This window comes from Mya arenaria, chromosome 8 (genome assembly GCF_026914265.1).
Source record: "Mya arenaria isolate MELC-2E11 chromosome 8, ASM2691426v1".
Taxonomy (NCBI): domain Eukaryota; kingdom Metazoa; phylum Mollusca; class Bivalvia; order Myida; family Myidae; genus Mya; species Mya arenaria.
In genome coordinates this window covers 966,818-976,882 of record NC_069129.1, presented here as the reverse complement: position 1 = coordinate 976,882, position 10,065 = coordinate 966,818, and positions in this window count along the sequence as shown.

The window sequence follows — 10,065 nt, the reverse complement described above, 5'->3', positions numbered from 1 at the left end:
ATTTGCAACTAGAAGTAAAGGAAGATATATTGAGCATCAATCTTTATGATAAACGTGATGATTTTAATTTTAAAATAATTAATTACCCTTCTTTAGATGGTGATGTTCCTATTTCACCATCATATGGTGTTTTTATTGCACAGTTAATACGATTTGCTAGAATATGTACAGATGTAAAAAAAAATCAGCTCTCGCAGTAAACTTATGACGCAAAAACTTCTAAAACAGGGTTTCCGATATTTTAAATTAAGGAAAACTTTCTCAAAATTTGTTAATGGTCATTATAATCTCATATCAAAGTACAATAGTAGTCTTAAATCGCTCATTGCTGATAGTATTGCTCATCCCGATATTTATGGTGATGTTTTAAAGAAAATTCGTAAAATTAAAATGTTTCCAGTAGGTAGTTGGGCAGATAGACTTAATGAATTACTTGGATTTTATTTAAACCGTGGATATAAAGGCAATATTTTGAAGAGCACTTGCCTTCTTGTTTTTGAAGATGATTACCTGAAACAAAATATTGGGTTGAATATAGCATCCTTTCATAACTAAACTTTCAGTGCTTTGATTTTTATGAAGAATTTGCTAATTCATGTTATCTTTAAAACCTTTTTTGGCGGACACGTGTTGACTGACTCCGATTGTTTTGGCTGTGACTTAATATTCTTCAAATATTTTACGTTTTCAAATCATTTGGAAGGAGAGAACGGCATATACAAGTCGCTTTTATTTTTAATAATGTTTGTCTTTATTTGTTCCCAGTTTAAGTACAATGATGCTTTTTATTATGAAACTCTATGATCACACAGTTTTAAACCTTTTATTTTATAAGGCAGACTGTGTGTGATGTTTTTGGTTTCTAACGATGACTGCATCGTATCTTTGAAAAGTATTTGCATTAGGTGCGCAGAATTGTTTCCCTCTGTCTGCAGATAGAGTTGGGATCTCTAATCATTGAAGTACTTGGGGTTTACCTTTTCGTTTTTTTTTATTTGTTTTATTGGTAAGTTTCCTCAAGTTAATGCATACTTTGATAAGATTTACCTTTTGCGTTTTATCTTTATTAAGAATTGTTGGGATAAGAGTGAGGTTTGTGCACATAAACTGGTTTAAAGCCCCAGTAAATTTACATTTTACTGACCGTTCCAAGGTGGTACCTAACAATTCTTGATAAACATACCAATTATATATATATATATATATATATATATATATATATATATATATATATATATATATATATATATATATATATATATAGTATTTATGCACTGTGCTGTTTGTAGAGTTTTGAGCTGTTCTATGTTTCTTGTTTGTGAATTTGTGTTCTATGTCTTCGCTGTTTGCCCATTGCCACTAAACCGGGTTTATGTTAAAACTTTTTGCTACTGAGCATGTTTCTGTAGCTTTTTGCATATATATTCAGACTGTTTTATATAAAAGAGTGGTCAACGTTGTCAAAGGCTTTTTGAAAATCGCCAAAATGTATCCTACTTAGTGCCATATAGACCACATTTTATTATATAGGTTATGCTATATCCAGTTTTTTGCCAAACAATCTGGCCCCAATATCACGAAAATACTGAAGTCAAATCTCAAACTCAATCTCAACTCATTTTACCATATAACGTCAAAATTTATTGGAAAAATATATGTTTTACACATTTTTCATATCATTGATAATGTTGATTGAAACCTTTGGTCTAGATTCCAATGGAAAATATTCTAAAGTCAAAATGTACTTGAGCATAATTCATTGCCTTTTAACAATTACTCAAGTATATGATTTACTCTAGAATAAGTTTCCTAAGAAATATTGTCAAAATCTTTCAATTGAACATTCTATGAGAAAATACAACTTCAAAAAGAATTTTAAAAAATGCACGATTTTGAATAATACTATGTTTGTGTGTGGTAAAATGAGTTGAGATTGAGACTGAGATTGGTTGTGGCTTCAGTCTTACACTATCTGTTTCAAATAAATCTGAACGCGTATTCGCGTTTGCTTACACATTAATTAAGGTTCATTAGATGTGGTGCACGTGCATAATTACGATTCGACGTATTTGATCAATAAGGTGTGTTGTTAAACTGTTATGACTGTCAGCGGTATGGCAATATATCGTCTTTATACATTATTATAAATAAAAACCAATATAGAATAACTTGTTTTTGAAACAACCTTTAAGCCAAACTTTACATGTCATATTGTTTATTAGATAAAATTAAGACCGGTAATCTTCAAAACTAGGATATTATGTCCAACAGTCATCAGTGAACATAAAAAGAACCATGAAAACGCTGTTCCAACACTGGTATGGTACCAAGTTGTTTAAAGTATTTCTTCAGGATTGTTTTCACTGAAAATGTATATGGCGACCGGATCTGCAATGTAGATTAAGTGTAGAAGTATCCTTTGACTGTGAGAGAGATTTCAAGTGCGACAAGTTCTGCAATATTTTTTTGTAAATGAACACGACAAAATAAACGTTCAAACAGTTGATAAATCTTAAATTCTAGATTACCATGACCTTAACATTGAGGAGGCTATTTACACGGGTGATTAACAAAAAATGTCACGTGACCAAAAATGCAAACGCAAGTAATATTTTGGCTCGATTGATTGTCAATACAGGTAAGTTTCTTATCAATATTTTTGTTATACGTGAGATTTCGTTGAAGTGACATAGCACAAAAAGAGAATACATTGTTTTGTCTTTCGATCAGTGTATTAGTCACCATTCATGTTTGCATAGTTTCCGAGAACACTTCGATACAAAAAGTGTCCAGGAAGGCAAACGCAAGTAGCTAGTATTAAAATGTCACAGAGTAAGATAAAAAGCCACATGTTTTTTAAATGTATTTCTTTGAATTGTTCAGTAATGGTTTTTATTTGTACAAAAACGCGTTTTCTGAAGAATTCCAAATTTGGCAAACGCACGTGGGCATTTCATAAGGAGGAATGAACGTATTTGTCGTTAGCTTTTAAAACTGTAATGAGTTTATTTATTTTATCTCATTCTAATATCCATTACTATTGCGGTAATATATTTGAATTTGTATCATTTATGTGATCATAATGCTTACGGTCATAAGCACGGTCTGTTTAAGTGATGTCATTTGTTTGCCGTGTTTGTGTGAATACGTTGAAAACGGCATGTTGAGCAACGACACGACGGCCTAGGAAAGTAAGCATGCTGCAAGAAGTGATTTATTACCAAGTATAACCTAACACCTCATATGTAAGTGTACTAATCATAGTATTTATGCTATTTATTGGACAATTAATGTACACATTTAAAATAGTTAAACAGATTTTACATTTATTAAATATTACAAGTAGTAAAAAGTGTTTATGTGGAAGAGTCTGCAATTGTTCACGTACATGTTACGATTAATTTATCTACGCATTTGAATTATCTTTTTTTTCACAGGAGTCGTTTGATGGAACAGCGCAAGGGTGTTCACAAGCAAGGGACCGCTTCCTTGGACAGAAATGCTCTACAAAAGGGAACGCTTGGTGTGTCAAAGATGCTTGTCATCGTTCGCATGTGAACATACGTTTAAATGAATTCAATGACACTCATGCATAAGTATGATTAAGTTTAAATTATGAATATGCAATTTTTATATCGGTTCCATATCAATGCACTGATGGATTGTGATTTCACCTCAGGTATTCGTCAGACACGCGCAATATTAACTCGAGAACTAACCGTAACTTTTGACTATTTACTCTATTTCAATACGCGTTTTAAAACAAACTGTGTATGTGTTTGTGTAATACGTATACTTTTTATGATATAACTATATCTGGCGTAGTGTACGCGTACGATATGTATCAGACTCGTTTCAAACAGTATCTCTGACACATTTTCGAGGATCATGTAAAACTCCATAAAGAAGCAGTAAAGGAATAAACAATTATAACGCATAATGCTGCGAATGCGTATACGTATATTGTTTGCCCAGCATGACTACTACCTCTCTTTTATAATTGCTCATAATGAGGGTATGATTTTCCGTGAAAAAGTTACAGAATTGTCACACTTTTTCATTTATTCAATAATAGATAATACTCAACAAGTATTAAATTTGTCATGATATACTTATATCAAAACTGCGGAAGAATATCAATTCTTGAGATTTAAGTTATATACTTGTATAGTACTGATGAATAATTACAACCAAACAAAAACAACAGACACTCCGTACTTCGAATAAAGAGCAACATGGTATGGCATATACTTGTTTAACAAAATTGTAATAAAATCACAGACAAACATAGATTAATCATATATGTATTTTGCATATGCAAATTCAGCAGAAATATATATATATCAGTTCGTATCTTTTTAACATGAGATCACCAGTTATACAAATTTAACATAACAGTAAATAGGTAACATAAAACTTATTCGCAAGAACATATTCATGAGCACAATCTCTACACTTGAGTGTTTGGAAGACCTGTGTTTACATAAACTGCTCAGGTGGCGGTAGCTTTTCCCCCAGTCCTTGTATGTAGCCCTTCTCGCCCATGTGGCTGTCCATGTTGGCCATTAGGTCGATGTTTTCTTAAACAGCAAGTCCACAGATATTTGCATTCGACAAGGTTACCGTATTCTCTTCGCTTATGGTTGGTTAGATCTGCCTCTGTGGCAAACACTTGTTTGCATTTCATGCAAGCACTTTTTTGCATTTCGTGTAGACATATTTCAAGCAAACACTTGTTTGCATTTCGTGCAGACACATTTCAAGCAAACACTTGTTTGCATTTTGTGCAGACACATAGCATTGATTCCCCGTGCGTGCTGCACCTGTGAAGAAACAAAATTTCAACATAGGTTCAACTGCAATTAATATAAATATTTGATATTCTTTAACCTATTAAATAGATGTATTGGGAAATATGAATATTCTCCAATACTCATTAGTCGATATATGTTTGTTTTGTTCATATGACATATACGTGTATGAAAAATACCGCGGACTAATGCCGCAAAAAATGGGCCAGTGTATCCCTCCTTATATAAATATGGATTTAAAAATTACTAAGACAACATAAAACTGCCTTATGTTCTTTTTCTTAAACACCATATTTGTATCAAAAATTATTTACTTTACTAAGCCGCCATGTCGTTGCTCATGCATTTTAGCACCATGCCGTTTTCAATGCATTCCCACAAACCCAGCAAACAAATGACCTCACTGAAACATACAATGGCATTCATTAATCTAGCGCCACTTGGTTTACTTCGCAAAATATATATTTTAAATTTTAAGTTTGTTAGAAAAAGTTCATCGATCAAAGGCATCACAATATGTCTTGTGCAAAGACACGTTTATTAAAATTCTAAAATAATGGCTTATCTAGCTAAGTATAACTACACGTCAAAGTGTTTCACTCTTCTTAAGCATTATGATAATATAAATAATATTAATAGATAAACTAATTTCAGTTTTAAAAGTTAACGACGAATACGTTAATTTCTCATTAGGTAGACTAATGCCTAATGAAAATGCCAACGTGCGTTTGCCAAATTTGAAATTCTTCAGAAAGTGCATTTTTGTACAAATTGAATCGCACAAAATATTCATATAACAAATAAAAAACATTATTGAACAATTCAAAGAAATACATTTAAAAACAATGTGGCTTTTTATCTTACTGTGACATTTTACTACTTGCGTTTGCAATCCTGTATCGAAGTGTTTTTGAAAACTATGCAAACATGAATGGTGACCAATGCAACGACCGAAAGACAAAACAATGTATTCTTTATTGTGCTATGTCACTTCAACGAACTCTCACGTATAACAAAAATATTGATAAGAAACTTACCTGTATTGACGAGCAATCGAGCCAAAATACTACTTGCGTTTGGATTTGCGGTCACGTGACTTTTTTGTTCATCACCTGTGATAAATGTATCTAAGCATAAAGCAAAAAGTGAAATAGATTATTACCACACGTTAGGATTCACTTTTGAATATAACACTAGTCCAGTTTGCCACCTTGTAATGGTACGAGACCATGGCGATAAAAATACGAAAACTGTACCCTTTAATATGAGTTTACTTTTTGTCACAAATAAAACATAAAGAAAGTTCGTATTTTGACCTTGAAATGACATTGCCTTTGACATTCGATGACCTTATCGGGCACTTTATGAGAAAGCTGAATATATGTACATTACTTACTACAAACATTGAAATCAATCTATGCTAAATAGTAATATTTTTATAGTAAGCTAAGCACAACGGACTTAGAAAATGTAAGACATCCTGGTTATTGTCTTGGGTTACCTTGGTAACGCGCATTATGACAACTTTTCACCCCGCAAAAAAAGAACTTCAGGCATAACCCCACACAAATATACCAAGAAACGCTATGGCCTAAAAATGCGCACAAAAACCTTTAGGGACTAGACTACATCACAGGTCGGCAATATTTCAAAGTTACTTAGCACGCAGTTGCACTCATGAAGGTACTCGGTGAAAACAGTAAACGAAATCCGCAAAAAATGATAAATAACAAATTTTCGCTTTAAGTCGGAAATAGTATGAGGTTTTGACATGAAGACAGATCGAAAAGTAGGTTTTTTACACAACGAGGGAAAAGATGGGTAAAGTTGGAGCGCTGGAAAGCCTGAAACGTGAATGTTGACAGTATATCGGGAAGCTTAGATGGTCTATATATATATCTTTGTCGCTTTCTTGCCCCTGGGTGTTTGGAAATCCGTGATCGTAACAACTCGGCCATATCCGGTAAGCTCGGAAGATAAAATCCTAGTTGCCCGGAATAAGCCGATCGTGATCCAAAGCACGTCTCGAAATAATGACATTCCGTGTTCGTTTGAGGCATAAGCAATAGAGTAAGAGCTATCTTTCGACGAAAATATACTGAAAATCATGATATTGAAACAAATCATTTCACTTTTGGTTCACCGAAAATTAAAAAAAAAAAATTTATAAGGGAAAAAAATAAATTATGTTTTCAAAATGAAAACTTTAGGGAAACGGCCAGTAGTTACAGATGAAGTCTAAACGTGATAAACAAACTGTAGATTCACTACAGACCACACATGCATAAAATAATCTACGTCTGTTATAATGTATATGTGAGTTCAGCCGATTTCACCCAATGAACAATACAAATGCGCATTTGCATCAAATTGCGATGCTCCTTTTAGCTAGAGTTCCGTTAATCGAATGTTTCTCCTACTTGGGGCTTCCTCCTTTTGAAATATAAACTAATTAAATAGCCATATAAACAAAAAAGTTAAACACGTTCCAAAAATACCACGGGCACGTGGTGAATTTAAACTTGGACAATTGTTATATTTAATATTTGTAAGTAGTTACACTGTCAGATAGACTCAGTCATCTTTAACAATCGAATATTAATGCGCTTTTAACAATGATCCAATCGAGGTCAGTAACAAAATGAAAAAGAAATTAAACAGTGACAGTGAAATAGCAATATTGATAGTAAATGCAGAGACAACTGAAGCACCGTTGACAGTTTCCATGTTGACTATGACATCCAGGCATACTCTGATCTTCTGAGTTCCGTGTATTTCCCTTATCCTGGTGAACTCGCCTTGCTCAATGGTTTTATTATACTTGACTAGGACGATTTGCTGTTGTAAGTCAATAAATTCTGACTCAATCAACTCCACCTGGAGACAGGAGAATGGCTTTGTAAGCACAAGCTGCGCAATTTGCTCCCTCATGTTGTGCGATACCTTTCTGACAGCCTGCCAGTGATAGAAGTAGACGGATATCCGTTCTGTGGTGGTCTGCAACTTGTCCCTGTCAACAAATCGCCACTAAGTAGGGCAAACTCGGACCAGAAAGGAGTCACTATCGTCAAGTACATCAATTAAGTCTGTATATTTATAGAACTTCACTCTAAATGTCAATATTTTGTTTTGAAGAAGGAGCGTCCAATGTCGCAAAATGGACCGTTCGACCTTTGCAACAATTCTACTGATGTTTCCATTCTCAAAATATTTGTTCAATCTTGCGATCAGATACTTAGGTAAAGTGTCATTTTCTTCTCTTACAAAAAATAAAGTTCTGTCCCATCCATTTAGACCATGCGTCTGCAGGTCATTGTTAGTGAAGTTTGCTAATGCAGCAACATCAAATCCATGAATTGGCCTTTGCGGTCCCAGTTCAAAGTACATTGTACAAACGGTTCTGATGATTGAATACACTGGTTTACATCTACCCGCAATGTTCATTTGTCCTTCAGGACAAAAAACTAACCAACATACGTTCTGGAAATAAACCAATTAGCAATATAACTGATGTTACGAGTTTATCAATAGGAATTGTTTTACCGGTTTTAAATATATACATGCACACAGAATCCGGAATAGCATATTTAAACTATTTTTTTAAGCCGGATGATTGACATCATTGTTTTCGTATACAATGCAGATATGTGTAAAAACAACATTCATTCCTTTTTTAACAAAGCAAAAATGCAAAAGAATCATACACACACTATTATTTTCGTGAAATTTTCAATGAAAGCAAGACTTAATTATGTTTTACTAATGGGAGGTAATAATATTTATTTTGAAAATGCTTTTTTCAAACAATTAAGTCATTAAATAAGAAACTAAAAATAATTGAAATTAAGAAACTGCTAAGTATTATATACCGTAAAGTGAATTTTATTTTAAATGATTTTGATGAAAAAATCTCTGTTTATTTGCGAGACAGAAACGTAAATCATTCAAATCTAACATTTTGAATCATGTGCACTTTATATTGGTCGAGTTGACATGTGCAAGACATTAAGTGGAATAAACTTAAATACTCCTGATGGCATAAATGTAACCGTTAATTGCGCAACGTGCATTAATCATACAAGGAAAAAAACGTTTTGTTAAGTTTAAGGAAACCGCGAAAAGAATCTGAAAAATATTTCAAACTTTATAACACAACTTTAGAACAACGTCAAAATAACGTTTTTTCATTATCAGTTTTTATACTCGCATATCATTATAAGATGTTTGCCTTTAATTGTGTATACTTTTGCTCTTATTTTGAATGATAAATAGTGGAAAAATAGTTACAAATACATTTAGGCACCAATAACTTCACAACGTTGTGGCAACGTTATATAATAACCTTATCACGACACAACCTTCACATAGCGTTATAATAACGTTATGTGTTTGCTGGGTGTGTTCAGCGAGAATCATAACAATGAGTAAGTCAGACACTCATTAATACCTGATAACAATAATCCTTAATCTTAGATCCAACTTCAGCGTGTTCGAGTATTTCTTGTGCGTGATCCAAAACCATTAAAAGCGTTTGGCCGACTTCAAATTTATGGTTATCTCCCATACAAATAGTTCGTGGTGTTTTCCATGCAGAACAAAGAAAACAATATACATTTGCATACACGTAGTCTGTTACCAGCGAGTAATGCGTATACGTGGCGTTGAATGCAAGACACTTCTGTTGCAGTTCCTGCATCTCCGTATCCGTATCAATGCTGTCGTTTTTGCATTCCCTACGTGATCTCCAGGCAGGCACACAACGCTCGTAACGGACGTTAGCTTCCGCTGGCGGAAAAAAGTACAAAACACATCCGAGTTCGTCCTCTGCTGTGCCATTCAGTGATTTCTGAACTTCATAAGAGAACGAAACACTAAACACTTTACCAATTGAACCATTTTCGGGACAGGCAACGGCTAATCTCCAAGGGATAAGTTTAGAAATGTTATTACATGCTGCACACAAGTCATTGTAATGCACAAACCCGTCGGTAAGTGAAGAATGTGGAAACATACTGCCCCAAGGATAAAGGTCGTCTGCCTTACATGAACGTGTTGTATCCGAGCACGTGTCCACCATATGATACCAGAAAGAAAACCCCGACTCAGAACCTTCTTGTGAATCACAGGGGCCCGGCATGTGCTCCTATTTTGTTCCTCAAGTTTGTAAAGGTCCAGTTCATCCGTGCAGCAATCCCTCCGACGTCCGCATTCGGAATCGCACGCGCATGAATGGCAACATGGTTCGTAGCCAGGG